We start from the raw sequence: 16,791 nt of genomic DNA, 5'->3' as shown, positions 1-16,791 counted from the left end.
GATGATATCAAGCTTTTCCATCATCTCTTCCCACAGATGTAGTCGATTTGATTCCTGTGTATTCCATCTGGTGAGGTCACGTGTGTAGTCACCATTTCTGTTGGTGAAAAAGGTATTTGCAATGAAGAAGTCATTGATCTTACAAAATTCTATCATTCGATCTCTGGCATGGTTTCTATCATCAAGATCACATTTTCCAACTACCAATCCTTCTTTGTTTCCAAGTTTTGAATTCCAATCTCCAGTAATTATCAACGCATCTTGATTACATGTTCAATCAATTTCAGACTGCAGAAGTTGGTAAAAAATCTTCAATTTCTGCTCTTTGGCCTTAGTGGTTAGTGTGTAAATTTGAATAATAGTCGTATTAACTGGTCTTCCTTGTAGGTATATGGATATTATCCTATCACTGACAGTGCTGTACTTCAGAATAGATCTTGAAATGTTCTTTTTGACGATGAATGCAATGCCATTCCTCTTCAAGTTGTCGTTCCTGGCATAGACCATATGATTGTCTGATTCCAAATGGCTGATGCCAGTCCACTTCAGCTCACTAATGCCTAGGATATCAATGTTTATGCATTCCATTTCATTTTTGATGACTTCCCTATTTCATTTATGACGAAACCCTATGGGGCAGTTTTACTGTCTCCTGAAGGGTCCCTACGAGTCAGAATCAACTTGGCAGCAGTGTGTTTGGTCTTTTGGTTAGTTTTTTATTTTAAACCCTAGCCTCCTCTCTCAGTTTGATTTCACATAACTAAATTACTACTTCAGATTCAAATAGAATCTCATATGTAAAATGTCCAAAACATAACACTTAATTTCCCACTCCACCTTACCCTACAACAATTGTCCCTATCTTAATAAATGTTAATACCCATTGCTCAAGTCAGAAACTTTGGAGTCATCTTTCCCTCTTATCCATCTCAAATCTGTTAGCAAGTTGTTGCCTCTATCTCAAAATATATCCCAATCATAACCCTTTCACCACTACCACCTTTTTCCAAGCTACCATCCTGTATTTCCTTTCTGTCTTCTTGCTTCCAATTTTGCCCCCTTTATCAGTTAGGGTTGCTAGGAGTCAGAATCAACTCGATGGCAACGGGTTTTTTTTTTTTTTTTTTTTCGGTTCTTACCAGTTAGAATTCACTGGCAGGTAAGAGGAGCCACTCCATCTATTTCAAACAGAGGGATTTAATATAGGATTTGGGGTACTAACAGGATTATTGGAAGATTAGAAGAGCAAGATCTAGGTTAGATCTTCAGGAATAACTCCTAAGGCACTTCTGAAAAATTGGTCCTCCAAGAGAACTCCTACCTCTACTACAATCAGGAAGGTAGAAGACTGGGAAGTTGTTGTGCCGACACTTCGGTCCACATCACTTTAGCTGTAATGCAATTGTCTTCAAAGTAGTGATACACCTGCTAAATCCACACCAGCAAAAATAGCTTGCATACTGTTGCCTTTCTCCTCAATGGACTGAGCTCTGAATTAAAGTTCATATAAGTACATCAGATTGGCAGAAACTAGATCCTACCTGGAACCATAGCTACAAAAGAGTCTGGTCAATCTAGTGTTTAATTTTCCACTCTCTGCAGTAAAGGAAGGCATACTGGAAAGGTGTTGGAACAGTTGTTGAACGAGTCAAACTACTTTTTGTAACACTTACCCCTGCCATGCAGCAACAAGAGTAACACTTTCAATAGTAAATCAGATGATATCATTCCTCTGCTCAATATCCTCTAATTGCTTCCCATTGCACTCCAATTAAAACCTAAATTCCTAAAAGATACCACATGATCTGACCCCTGCCTACCTCTCCAACTCGTGTCTTGTTACACCCCGTTGCTCAATCTAACCATACCAGCCTTCTTGTTGTTTTTCAAATATACCAAACTTATTCCTGAATCACAGATATGGTCATTGTAGTTTCTTCTTTCACTCGATCTTCATGTATTTTCTTCAGGCCTCTGCTTAAATGTCACTTCCTGAGAGAGACCTCTCTGACTACCTTATCTAAAATAGAGAATCTTGCCTACCCTTGCTCCTTTTCTATCCTACTTTATTTTTTCTTTATTCTCTTCTTTTCCCAATTGCTCAAGTTCAAAACTTTAGAAATATCCTTGAGCTCACTTTCTTCCCTTGTTTCCTATATTCCACTTGTAGCTTATACTTGTAGATTCTGCTAAGAAGCTTAAAATATATAGCCATATATGCAAATCTAGGGTCAGGTGTACTAAATCAAATTAAAGAGCAAAAGATTTTAAACTAGTCATTTTTCTGCTTTTTCTCCTCTATGTTCCCTAGTCTACAAGGCTCTTATGACATTTACATAACCTTATCTAAAGAATTTCATTCCCATATTTGCTAAGTGAAATTGGACTTCAATTTAATTTTGACATATGGATTTAAATTGACATACTTAGCAGCCAAATGTTGAGAGCACTTATACACATCTGAAATTATAACCTAATTAGTGATTTTTTATCATAAAATTTATAATTTCCAACAAAAGAAGGCAACACCAGATGTGACTTTTGAAGAATAATATCAAAATCTCCACCTTGCCAGTGTAAACAGAAAAGTTTCAAAACTGGAGGCACTCATGTCAGATGTAAGAATGATGGGGTTAACAAGCATTCTCAGGAAACAAAAGGTCAGAATGTACAGCATTTGGAAAGAATGTGTCAAGATGTAAACAATTTATTCCCCCCAAAATCTGTTCATGACTACAATCATGTATAATCGACTACAATCATGAACAACTGAAGTGGCTGATGTCTCTCACCAAAGTAACTCACTCCTTCATAGCCAGTGGCTGACTTTTACATGTCAAAGGACTTCAAGCTGAAGCTGATCTCATCTACAGTCATTAACTCCCTACATTTCCTTTGTTATCTATGTATATACACCCCTCTCTCCACCTGAACAGTTGAATGCTTTGTATTTTTACCTAGTGCTGCCTAGCTCGAGCTGTATTATTCCTCAGTAAATCTTCTTTTCATTGATTCCTAAGAGATTATGAGACTCTCTTCTTTGAAACCAGCTAGTCTCTCTTGTTAATCACTCTAAATGATCTATGAAATACTAGTTTCTAAAGTGATGGGAGGGGTGCTGAAGTGAAAGGGTTTTGGAAACAATATTAAAGTGTGAAAAAGAACCTAGCCCATAGATATTAATTTTTCACATCTTTGAGCTTGTCTTGATAATCAAAATACTTACTCAGGCTTTAGTTATTTATATACTTGATAAATTGTCTAAAATCACAGAAGCCAGGACAGAGTCTATCTTTTTAACTTTACCAACATCTTTAAGAAAGCCAGATTTCTAAAGCTTGAACCCTGGTATCTGTGGGAAATTCCTCTTCCACATGCCATTTGCATCCCTCCTGATCTTTCCACTTCTAAGGCCATTACTTTAGTTCAGGCTCATATAACTTCTTGCCTGATACTTCCTCAAATGTCTCCCTTGCCTTGTCTCTCCTTTAATTCTAGTCTATCACACACCACTGTAAGAAGTAGAGTCAGAAGCTGGAGCTCTGATCATACCATTCTCCTGTTCACTAGCCTTTGATAGATTCCCATTCAATACAGCATATAAATTTGTCCAGAACCCAGCTCTGACCTAAATTTCCAGTTCCAACTTCAAGTATTACTCAGTATCTACTCCAAGAGACCAAGCTCCACCTTTTCCTAAATACTACAGCTCTGATCTACTGCTGTGGCATTGCACTTAGTGTTGAAGATGGGATTTACCCACTTTGCCCTTTACTTTACTATTATTACTCCCATTTTACATACAAAGCAATTGAAACACATAGAAATCAAGCAAATTCTTCAATATCACACAGCTCTTAAGTTGCAGAGCCAGAAGTCCAACCCATGTAAAATGGCCTCAGAGCTATCTTACCAATGACTCCATACTGTACTACAGAGTCTTTAACGCCAATACTCTTTCTCATAAACATTTGTTGTCTCACACTGGGAAAAGCGTGAGAATGCTGTACATATGCACACATTTTTAAAAATATATGAAAAGGAAAATGGGTATAAGCAGATGTTTGAAGCAAATTGTGGACTACAGCTGTCAATTTTTTGTTGCCTCCCCTCATTAGTTCTCTTTTCCTTGTTTTCCATAATCTTAGTTGAACTTAAATTTCCCATCCATATGTATTGGATGAGACTGATCCCATCCTCTGTTCAGGAGACAAGCCCCATTTCACTTAATTCAATCAATATATCCTCTCCTCCTGACCAGCCTAGGGTGGAGCATGTGACACAATTTAAATCAATGGGAAGTTAGGAATGTTTCTAGATGCCGATGCAGGGAAATAAAGTTTCCACTCTCATCTGAAGATAAGGCCATTCTCCACCCTGGTGGCGTAGTGGTTAAGAGCTATGGCTGCTAACCAAAAGGTCGGCAGTTCGAATCCAGCAGGCACTCCTTAGAAACTCTATGGGGCAGTTCTACTCTGTCCTATAGGGTCGCTATGAGTCAGAATCAACTTGAGGGCAATGTGTTCGTTTTCTTTTGCTCCCCAGTATATGTAAATAAGAAAACCTGAAGTACTAACCACTGCTGAAATATATCTTTAAAAATAAATAAATAAAGGAATCTAGACTTAAATCTGTGTGCAGGGATAAAAACCAAATGCATGCTTAATGACAACATCGAGCTACTAGGGGAATCCTTGCTTGAAGCTCATACGCTCTATGCATTTATTTTTTTAATTACATGAGCTAAATACACTTGCTTTATTGTTTAAGACAATTTAAAGTGGATTTTCTGTTATTTTAAACTGAACTCTACCCAACTGATAAATAGAATAATAGTCCCTGTCTTCAAAGAACACTATACCAAACAAATGGCCTTTTGTCCTGATTATATTCTCCCTATTGTTTGCAAATGTGTGTTAAATTAGCCTTTCTTTGCATAAAAAAGATCAGAATTGGGAAGAACAGATCTGCTTTGAGTTAAAGATATCTAGAACAAAAGAGATTAAGGGGAAAAAAAGGAATAATCAATGATATTCAACCCATCTTATCAACTGCAATATCATACATTCATTCTTTCCTGCTCTTCTAACCTCTCCTCCTCTCCCCCAAATTCTTCCTTCATCATTCAGTTATAAACAAATTGTCCTCACTTACAAAAGAATACAAAAGGTACCAAGAAATGGAGATGATGTCTTACCCTTATAATTGCATCAGGGATCCTGCTTGGTCAACCTCAGAAGCTGTTACATAAGGTAAGCTGAACTGTCATTTTGGGATTGACCTACCTCACACTCTCGGAAGTACAGCCAGAATGCTCCTTAGAAGTGAGGATGGTGAGACTTCATCTTACATACTTTGGACGTGTTATCAGGAGTTACCAACCCCTGGAGAAGGACATCATGCTTGGTAAAGTAGAGGGTCAATGAAAAAGAGGAAGACATTCAACAAGATGGATTGACACAGTGGCTGCAACAATGGCCTCAAACACAGCAAGGATTGTGAGGATGGTGCAGGACTAGTTGCTAAGAGTTGGGGCCGACTCATGGACATCTAACAACAATAACCACCACACCATACTCTTGGTGGAGCTTCTGTGTTATGATTGTCCCAGGTTTATAGGTTCTGAAATATCAGTTATATCATTTACCCAGGAATAAAAAAGCCCCAAAGATTGAAAATAAATTCATGATAACCTAATTCATAATGGACAGATTCATAAATTAAATGTTAATTCATTAATTAAAACCAAGGGGTGCACTTAACAAAGAATAATAGTTAAAAGCAAAGGTCTGTGTGTCAAACTGCCTATATTTAAACCCCAGTATATACCAGCTTAGAAATGTGTGACCTTGGCCAAGTTGCATAACCTCTCCACGCTTCAGTTACATTTTCTATAAAAGGTCTGTTGTGAAGACTAAATCAGTTTGTGTGTGTGTGCGTGTTTGGTTTATATATATATATTTGTTGTTGTTGTTAGGTGCTGTTGAGTCAGTTCAGACTCATAGCGACTCTATGTACTACAGAACAGAACACTGCCCAGTCTTTTGCCATGCTCATGATCATTGTTATGCTTGAGCCCATTGTTGCAGATCCTGTGTCAATCCATCCCGTTGAGGGTCTTCCTCTTTTTCGCTGACCCACTACTTTACCAAGCATGATGTCGTTCTCCAGAGACTGATCCCTCCTGATAACATGTCCAAAATATGTAAGATGTCGTCTCGCCATCCTTGCTTCTAAAGCGCATTCTTGTTGTACTTCCTCCAAGACAGATTTGTTTGTTCTTTTGGCAGTCTATGGTATAGTCAATATTCTTCACCAATGCCACAACTCAAAGGCATCAATTTTTCTTCAGTCTTCCTTATTTATTGTCCAGCTTTCACATGCATACGATGCAATTGAAAATACCACGGATTGGGTCAGGCGCACCTTAGTATGTAGTACATTGTTGTTGTTAGGTGCCATTGGGTTGTTTCCAACTTGTAGCAACCCTATGTACGAAACACTACCTGGTCCTTCCCCATCCTCACAATCGTTGCTATGTTTGAGCCCATTGTTGCAGCCACTGTATCAATCCAACTTGTTGGGGGTCTTCCTCTTTTCCGCTGACCCTCTATTTTACCAAGCATGATGTCCTTCTCCAGGGACTGTTCCCTCCTGGTAACATATCCAAAGTACATGAGATGAAGTCTCGCCATCCTGGCCTCTAAGGAGCATTCTGCTGTTCTTCTGGCAGTCTATGGTATATTCAGTATTCTCCAACAACATAGTTTAAATGCATCAATTCTTCTTCGGTCTTCCTTATTCATTGTCCAGCTTTTGCACAGGTGTCAGGCATTTTACAAAACACTATCTATATAATACCATATATTAAATACGGTATTATAAATACCTAACACTTACAAAGTACCTAATTAATTTTTGCTGTCATTAATAATCACTATTCGAGCTTTTTTTTTTTTTACTATAAACTTCATTAGTGATGAAAATGGAATTAGACTGTTTCATATAGGTCATGATAAAAATCTTAACTATCATGTTTTCTTAAAGAAAACATTTTTTTTTTATTTCAAATATTGATTAGCTCTGGTGTCTTTTGCCCTTGGACTAGTCTAAAAATCCAAAATTCTTTCTTAAACAGAATAAATTACCTCATTATAGTTATATTACAATTTACATTATTGCATTTTATACTGGCTTCCCCCATTATCTAGAGAATCATTAGATGTAAACATGGTGATAATGGGGTGAAAAAACTAACAACAAAAAAAAACCCACTGCTAACGATTTGATTGCAACCCATAGCGACCCTATAGGACAGAGTAGAACTGCCCCATAGGGTTTCCAAGGAGATGCTGGTGGATTCGAACTGCTGACCTTTTAGTTAGCAGCTGAGCTCTTAACCACTGCACCACCAGGGCTCCAAGAATGGGGTAGAGGGTATCTTAGTTATCTAATGCTGCTATAACAGAAATGCCACAAGTGGATGGCTTTAACAAATAGAAATTTATTCTCTCACATTCTAGGAGGCCAGAAGTCCAAATTCAGGGTGTCAGTTCCAGGGGAAGGTTTTCTCTCTGTGTTGGCTCTGGGGAAAGGTCTTTGTTATCAATCTTCCCCAGTCAAGGAGCTTCTCAGCACAGGGACCCCAGGGTCCAAAGGACATGCTCTGTTTGCTTCTCTCTTTGTATCTTAAAAGAGATTAATTTAAGACACAACTTAATCTTGTAGATTGAGTCCTGCCTCATTAACATAACTGCCTCAAACCCTGCCTCATTAACATTGTAGAGGTAGGATTCACAAAACATAGGATAATCACGTCAGATGATAAAATGGTGGACAATCACACAATACTGGGAATCAGGGCCTAGCCAAGTTGACAGATATTTTTGGAGTACACAATTTGATCCATGACACAGGGCTTAAAATTCCTCTAGGCTAGCTTCGGAAACCCTGGTGGTATAATGGTTAAGAACTACAGCTGCTAACCAAAAGGTTGGTAGTTCAAATCTACCAGGTGCTCCTTGGAAACCCTATGGAGCAGTTCTACTCTGTCCCATAGGGTCACTATGAGTCGGAATTGACTCAATGGCAATGTGCTTTGGAGGCTGCCTTCTCACTCTCTGCAGAAATCCATCCTAAACTTTTCCTGAAGTTAAATTATCCAGTTTATGCTTGGTGTCATGTTTTAAACTGTGTCCCCCAAAATGTTACATTGGAGCCCCTACGCCTATACCTGTGACTGAGAGATTGTTTGGAAACAGGGACTTTGAAGATGTTATCAGATAGGTTAACATAAGATCATACTGGAGTAGGGTGAGTCCTAATCCTATTTGACTGGTGTCCTTACAAATGAGGAGACAATATAGGGAGACAGACAGAGGAAGGATGGCATTGTGAGGATGGGGGCAGATGCAGCTACAAGCCAAGGAATGTCAAGGATTGCCAGGATCCACCAGAAGCTAGGAGAGAGGTATGGAACAGTTTCTCTCTCAGAATGCTCAGAAGGAATCAACACAGCCAATACCCTGATTTGGACATCAGGATTGTGTGACAATAAATTTCTGTTCTTATAAGAAACCCTATTTGTGGTATTTTGTTACAGCAACCCTAGGAAAATAAGACACTTCGATAACACCAGTGATAAGAAGCCTCAAAACCCCTTGTGTCAGAATCAACTTGTCCACAACTAACAACAACCATTCAGGCAGTTTCTTCAACTGAAAGGCAAACCTAACTATTTTTAAAATTTCTTATATATTTCACATTTTCTTACAACTATACTTGAATAGCTTCGTTCAGATTTGAAAGTGAGTACAAAGCAAATATATTCAGGACTACATATACATTTATAAAACAGCTTTTTTCTTGCTGAAGTTAGCATAACATGCAATAAGCAAAATATATTTATTATTTTCATTGGTACAGATGAAATGTCAAAAATTTTACTAAGTCATGCTTTGAACTTCCACAAATTTATATGCAAGGGAAATAATTAGAAACTCATATGATTTGTTCTAATTAGATTAGCATTCCATGAAAATTTGGTACTGTGTATCTTTCTAGCTTACTAATAGACTATAAACCATATATGTTGAATACTTTGTAACCTTACTTTCTGTGTTTAAGAATTTGTATTAAGAACTGTCCCTCCACATTGCTAATAAATTTATATATGATTTTTAGAATAAGAGTAATGTAGCAGAAACTGCTAATTAAGTTTTATTATAATTATCTGTGAATATATGTCTTCCTTCCTAGATATAATTGACTTGAGAACAAGGATTGAGTATTATTGATAGCACAGGGTCTGGCAAGTAAAGCATTTCTGCAAGAATGAATGAGTGAACAAATGAACCATTTGGGTTATAGTCCTGTTTATGCCATTTTCCATCTGTGTGAATTTAAGCAAGTTATTTTTTTTTAATTTCCTGAGCTTCAGTTTTCTCTTCAATAAATAATACAAAAAATAGCTAACTCATAAGCTGTTTATGAGAATTCAGTAATATACGTGAAATGCTTCGAAAACTTAAAGCCCCCTATTCGAATATAAAATATTTCTACTCAAATGACTGATTTATCTAAATTAACTTCTTTTCCCTTTGTGGTTATTAACTACCCAACTCTTATGTATTCTACCATCTTCTTAGATGATTTCAGGACATAGATCACTTTTATACCACCTTTCAAACATTATTCTTGGACAATTCTATATTGCTGTTAATAGCGCCTTCTCATCCTGGGCTTGACCTTAAGCTTGATTCCATTTTAATCACTAGTATGGCCATGTCTTGAACTTACTCGTTGCATAGAATATCAACTTCCTATTCTTTGAACATGCCACTTTTAAAAGCCTATACTTAAGCCTTATTTTGCCAGTCAGTCACTCCATATTTTGACATTGAACAAACTTTATCTAGCTTTACTTGTCTCCTTTCTCTGCTAGCATTTGTTCTAGTTATTTATTGCTACATAAAGAACTACCCCTAAAACTAGTGGCTTAAAGCAATCATTTATTTTGTTCATAAATCTGTACTTTATGCATGACTCAGTGGGAAGGGCTCATTTCTGCTCTAAGTGGCATCAGCTAGAGAAACTTGACAGAAGACTGGAGAATCCATTTGCAAAGTAGCTCATTCACCTGACTGGGAAGAAGTGTTGACTGTTGGCTGAGAGCTCAGCCAGAATTGAGGACTGGGGGGATCAGTTCCTCTTCACATGGGCCTCTCCATGGGCTACTTAGCTTCTGCACAGCATCATAGCTAGGCTCAAGAGTGAGCATCCCAAAAGAATCACCTAGAATTATATGAAATTTTTTTTATGGTCTAGCCTCAGAAGTCACAAAGCAACACTTCTGCCATACTCTATTGGTCGAGGCAGTACCAAAGGACCACCTGGGGGATGGGAAGCAAACTTCACTTCTCAATGAGAGCAGTGTCAACATCAGTGTAAGAAGAAGATAGCAATGGAATGTATTGTGGCAGCCATCTTTGAAAAACACAATCTGCCACAGTCTACTCTCTGGCAAGTACATTTCAAATGCAAAATACAAGTGACCCCACTCTGAAGACTCCTGAGTTTCATCCCATTAAGGTATCAGCTTAAAGTCCAGAATCTTGTCACCTAATTGCGTTTACATGTAGATGACACTTCGCCCTGTGGTTCCTCTGGTACAGCTCTTCAAATACTGTTCCTCTCAAATTAAAGACCTTGAATTAAAGAGATATGTCCCACACGTACCAAACAAACTAATGATAGGAGCGCCTGGCAGATTTGAACCACTGACCCTTTGGTTAGCAGTCGTAGTACTTAGCCACTACACCATCAGGGTTTCCAGAACAAGCACAGGACATGTAAAAGCAGCGTGGGGGCAGTGTTTCACCTCCTCCAACTTTTCACAAAGAGGAAGGAGACTCAAGATCAACAGCCCAAAGCTGATTCCTATGAGGTGGAGGATAGACATGCCTCCACTTTCTACCGTCTTTACCAATTCTGACACTGAATTTACTGCCCACGGCACTCTCTACTTCTCTGCTGGGTTTGATAATTCATCGCAATGGTCATACAGATTTGGACTTGTTTGCACAGTCCCACTCAATCACTTCGGTGGGAGTTATAAGACCATGGCTAGAAAAGCTCCACAAAAGTGACCCACCATTGCACCACAGAATGATTGCTATAAACGCTCCATTGTAAAAGGGAGGGAAATAGAAAACACATAGCATTCACAGGTTCATAGCAATTTAAATCCAGTTGGCACATGTTGTGAGTTCATTAAGATTCAGTCCTACTTTCTAAGAGTTATTCAGTCTGTTTCTTGGCTTCACCCTTTGGACTTTTGGGTTTTTATTCTGAGTCATCCTTCCTTATCCATGAAAAGGAGCCCATGTTTGCAGCTGAGTTGTTTTTTCAGCCTACTTTCTGCCTGCAGAAATGTGAAGGTCTGAAAGTCTCTTTTCATTTTTTTACTGTGTTTGTCCCTTTTTCTCAAGCTGATATGATTCTTTAAAAACCTTGCGAGCTTTATATGCTATTAATTTATAATTCATTTTATTAGACAAAAGCCAACCCACAAAATGGCTGAGGTAAGGTATCTTCCATGTATTTTCTTTACTTCTTTATACCTTACCTCCCATTTCAATAAACAAAGTCCACCTTCTGCTTTAAGGCTAACAACTCTACTTTAGACTTTGATTCTATGACCCTTTATGTTCTAAAATACTGCTATATCAGCTCTTTCCTCCCCACCTGCATTTTTAATCTCTCCTTCTCAAACGAAGTTTTCCCATAGTTTTCAGTGCTTCCTGAGTATTAAAAAAGTGAATTTTTGCATTCTAACGCAGAAAACTAGTAATGTTTATATTATATATGGAATAATTTTATGTATATGTTTATTAACAATATGATCATTCTCAAATTATGCATAAGGAGAATTTATTTGAAATATACATAAAGTGCCCAAAGAAACAAAAATAATTTGAGATTTGAAACAAAGTTATTTCATTTTTAATAGTATAACTTCTATCATTTTTAAGAAGGATACAGAATCAACAAATTCTCAGTATTGTTTTGATTGATTTTTTGCATACCCTCAGAATTTTACTTTCCATTTTAACAACCAAGAAGCATTTCTGGAAGCTATGGGGAAAAAAAAAAATTACATATTTACTGCAATAGGTTAACAATATTTGGTAAGAGGGATAAACTGCATTTTGATAAACTCTATAGTATTTCTGAAGGTACAATATTACAAGCCACTGAGAAAATAGAATAAATAATTAGTTTTCACACTACAGTGATTTTTATCAAAGGTATTGCTTATGTTTACTGGAAAAGTGAATAAAATACCTTCATGGGATATGTTCAATTAACTTGAAGATAAATTATATTTCTTTCCTAAAATAATTTCCAGTGGGAGTGTGACTCAGGTATCACTATGTTATTTTCATGAGAAATGATCTATACTTTCCAGAGTAAAGAAGTCTTAGTACCTGACTATGTTCAGCCTACAAATGTTGTCTTTTGTACTATATTGTCATGGATTAAATTATGTCCCCCAAAAAATGTGTGCACCAGTTTGTCTGTGTCATGATTCCCAGTATTGTGTGGTTGTCCTCCAATCTGTGATTGTAATTTTATGTTAAAGAGGATTTGGGTGGGATCGTAACCCCCTTACTAAGGTCACATTCCTGATTCAAAGTAAAGGGAGTTTCCCTGGGGTGTGGCTTGCACCACCTTTTATCTTGCAAGACATGAAAGGGAAGCAAGTGGAGAATTGGGGAACCCCATGCCACCAAGAAAGAAGCACCGAGACCAGGGCGCATCCTTTGGACCCAGGGTTCCTGTGCACAGGAGCTTCTAGTCCAGGGAAAGATTGATGATAAGGACCTTCTTCCAGAGCCGACAGTGAGAGAAAGCATTCCCCTGGAGCTGATGCCCTGAATTTGGACTTCTAGACTGTGCGAAAATAAATTTCTCTTTGTTAAAGCCATCTACTTGTGGTATTTCTGTTACAGCAGCACTAGATGACTAAGACAATGTATTACTGAATCTGTCACTCATTTAAATGCTTGTTTTTAAATAAAAATTTGCTTTAAAGGTTTTTCTTCAACTAAAATTTAAGTATTTTTTCTTAATATAAAAATAGTATAGGTTCATATAAAGAAAGCCATAAAACATTGAACAGCAAAACGAAAAACAAACTCTTTAACAAGTCTAAGGTTGTTGCTTAAATATTATTTTCTCGGTGAGGCTTTCCCTGATAAAATTTTTTTGGAATTGATGCGCAATCCACTCTGCATTCCTAATCTTCCTTTTCCCTTTTATTTTTTTCCATAGCATTTATAACCACCTGGTATTTTTCCTTTCCCTTTCCTTTCATTCTTTCTTCCTTTCTTTCCTTTTCTTCCTTCCTTCCTCCCTCCTTGTCTCTTCATTCATTTATTAAATGTTTTCTACACTTGAAATTAAGCTCTAAAAAACAGGAATTTTTGTATTTTGTTCACTACACTACCAACAGTCTCTGCAGCAATGTTCTACACAGAAGACGCTCTTGGTAAACGTTCGTTAAACGATTGGTTAAATGAATTCTTGTTACTAAGATCTTCCCAAGTTTAAAATCTATAAGGCATTTTAAAAATTTCCATGGTATTCTACTAATTGATACGTCAGCATTAACTAAATTCCATTTTTCTTTATATTAGGCATGTTAAATTTTTACTACTATTATTCTGTGACAAATATCCTTGAAGGTAATTTCTGGGTATATCATTTCCTTAGAGTAAAATCCCAAAAGTAGACTTTCTGGGTCAAATAGCATGCATATTTGAAACATTCTGCAAAATTGCCCTAGAGAATCATTGTTATGAATTTACATTTCCATTGCAATGTAGGAGAGTTATGAATTTTCCACACCCTCAACAATGTCTTCATCCATTTTCTTTTTAAATTTCCTGAGCATTCTCCCCCACCCTTTCTAAATTCCCCCAAAACAGGTCAGTATGAGAGATAATGTATATTTAAGCATTTTTTCACTTTACAATTCTACTTTACCAGAATTGGATCAATCACAAAATCATTTACATATCCACGAACTAAAACCTGTTGTAATAACAGGACATTGCTTTATAATGTAATACACCTCTTCTAATAATTGCTTCATTAAATGATTCTAATGTTTGTATTGGTTATGTGCATTTAATGGTATATAGTGTACTGATTGCAAATACACTATTTCCTACTTGAATACACTAATGAAAATGAGTTTTATCCTTCTTAAATATATGTAGTCAAAGAAATGATTCATTTATGAATAAAATATAACCACTTCTATATTTTTTTAATAAACCATAAGGCTAAAATAATTTCAAATAAATGTATGGCTATAAAAATGTTGAGCGACTGACTAAATGTTCTCTAAGTTTGTGAGTCTCGTGAAAAAGCAAAAAGTATTCATATATTTATCAACCTTCTTTCTTAACAGTTTTACCTATAAATACAAGATAATCCATAATTAATTTTAATTAGCCAATTATTTTATTTATAGGTGAGAAGATAAAAACACATATTTTCTTTAAGTTCCATAAGGCAAAGCAATCAATTCTTCTTATCATGATCTAAGTAACAAGGATGCATATTGCCTTAGATCTAGTGCTGCTATAACAGAAATACCATAAGTGTATGCTTTAACAAAGAGAAATTTATTCTCTTACAGTCTAGTAGGTTACAAGTCCAAATTCAGCATGTCAGCTCCAGGCGAAGGCTTTGTCTCTTTGTCAGCTCTAGAGGAAAATCCTTATCCTCAATCTTCCCCTAGTCAAGGAGCTTCTCAGGCTCAGGGACCCCAGGTCCAAAGGATGCACCCTGCTCCTGGTGCTGCTTTCTTGGTGGTATGAGGTCCCCAACTCTCTGCTTGCTTCACTTTCCTTTCATCTCTTGAGAGATAAAAAGTGGTGCAGACCACACTCCAGGGAAACACTCTTTACTCTGGATCAGGGAGGTGACCTGAGTAAGGGTGGTGTTACAACTCTACCCTAATTCACTTTAGCATAAAATTACAATCACAAAATGGAGGACAACCACACAATACTGGGAAGCACGGCCTAACTAAGTTGTACATATTTTTTGGGGGACACAATTCAATCCAGGGCACATATCATACTCTATAAATTATATCAAAGTCTCATGAATGTCATTTCTGTGTGTACATATCTATATGCATAATAATACAAAATAATTTTCTCTAAAGTATAAGGAAATTGACATTCAACCCAAAAAGGTCCTATCCATTGGTATTAAAGCAAAACAAAATTATCACTGACCAATAGTAGGGAAAAAAACAGACATGTGGGATTTGTCATCATTCCTTTGAAGTATGACCCACGTTAAGATGCAGGATGGCAAACTTGATGAATTCCTAGTATTAACCAATGTGATAAACTCTTTCATTTAGCAAGCTGGCTATTCTACAGCTGTATTGTGACTTTGATAGTCACTATGTCTTTGACTTCCAAATAGTAACTGTCTTTATAATGAAGATATTCCCCTTTCATCCCAAATTCTTCAGAAGCTAGTGTTGCCTTGACATTAAGAAAAAACATATTTCATATTACAAGATTTTAAACTTCTAAGAAGTTTCAGAGGTTCTGAAAATGATTTTGAAATATTGTCTTATTAATCTTTAATACTCCTGTAAGAGGGAAGTAGGTGGCAAATATTATTTCGGAAAGCTGAAACACATTTAGTGAATTTACTTACCCTAGCCTAAATATTGAAGCAGTCAAGTGTCATACTGCCAATCCTCCCACCTAACTGAAACTCTTCTCATACATTAATCTCTAAGAATTTTTATGGAGAGGAGAGTAAAGATAGAAAAGAAATCTTCAAGAAATATGACGCTCACCATAACCCACTGCAAGAGACCCTGATATGGGTATTTGTTATTTGATTAATTGATTGATTTGTTGATTGTAGTTGTTGGTGGTGACTGTCCCAGTGCTTCAAATAACTTATTTTGCTACACCACTTCTGGGTGATTACATATTGTTTATTTTAATATATGGAAACCTCAGATTTTTCCTATAGTTTTAAAGGACAGTCTCGGCTTACTTGCATTGGTCAGGGTCACCTGGAGGAGTTTTGAAACTTCATAACAAAGCTAAAACCTGACCCAATCAAAAATGGTGCAGTAAATCAAGAAAAGAAAATAAGGAAAGTTAAATTTCAGTTTAAAATAGATTTTCAAGTTGGCAGTGTGCCTAATATTTGAAAGACAGTAAAAAACAAAGCAAGCCCCTGTGGATCTCACACTTACGTTCTTATTTGAATGACAGGTTGTATTCTTCTGCTTTGGTTTTTCATTAAAGACTCTGGAAAAAAGAGTTTCTTCCTTCTGTTTCATTTTTCTCTATATTTTCATAAAGGTTCATTACAACACTTTGGTTGTTTAGTGGTAATACATTTATAAGTTACTGTTGAAAATGATTGTTCCTATTCTCTATCTAGTTTTCCTGCCTGAAATAGCACACTTAGTGCTTTATCTTGGTTACCAAGGAAAGTTATTGCATTCTGCTTTAGACCAAGAACACTACTGCTAACAGCTAAAAAAATCCCAATTTTAAAAAATAAAAATTGGTTTTCAAAAATTTAAACCCCAAAGTAACTGTTTACCTATTTATATAGTTGCATACTTGAAACTTGAGAAAAATAAAAATTTTCCATGAAACTGACATGACACGTATCTTTTAAATGACTGGTTTTCTCCTATAGCAACACTAGTATATGAAGAGGGGTTTT

General features: G+C 36.6%; 1 protein-coding gene across 1 annotated transcript in view; it reads right to left on the bottom strand.

Moving 5' to 3' along the window:
- Window positions 1-16,791, bottom strand: part of STPG2 (sperm tail PG-rich repeat containing 2) — a 377,601-nt gene that overhangs the window by 102,530 nt on the left and 258,280 nt on the right. The window lies entirely within an intron of this gene.

The sequence above is a fragment of the Loxodonta africana genome, chromosome 5, assembly GCF_030014295.1.
Source record: "Loxodonta africana isolate mLoxAfr1 chromosome 5, mLoxAfr1.hap2, whole genome shotgun sequence".
Taxonomy (NCBI): domain Eukaryota; kingdom Metazoa; phylum Chordata; class Mammalia; order Proboscidea; family Elephantidae; genus Loxodonta; species Loxodonta africana.
The sequence above is the reverse complement of the archived record's forward strand: the minus strand, read 5'-3'. Positions and strand labels throughout refer to the sequence as shown.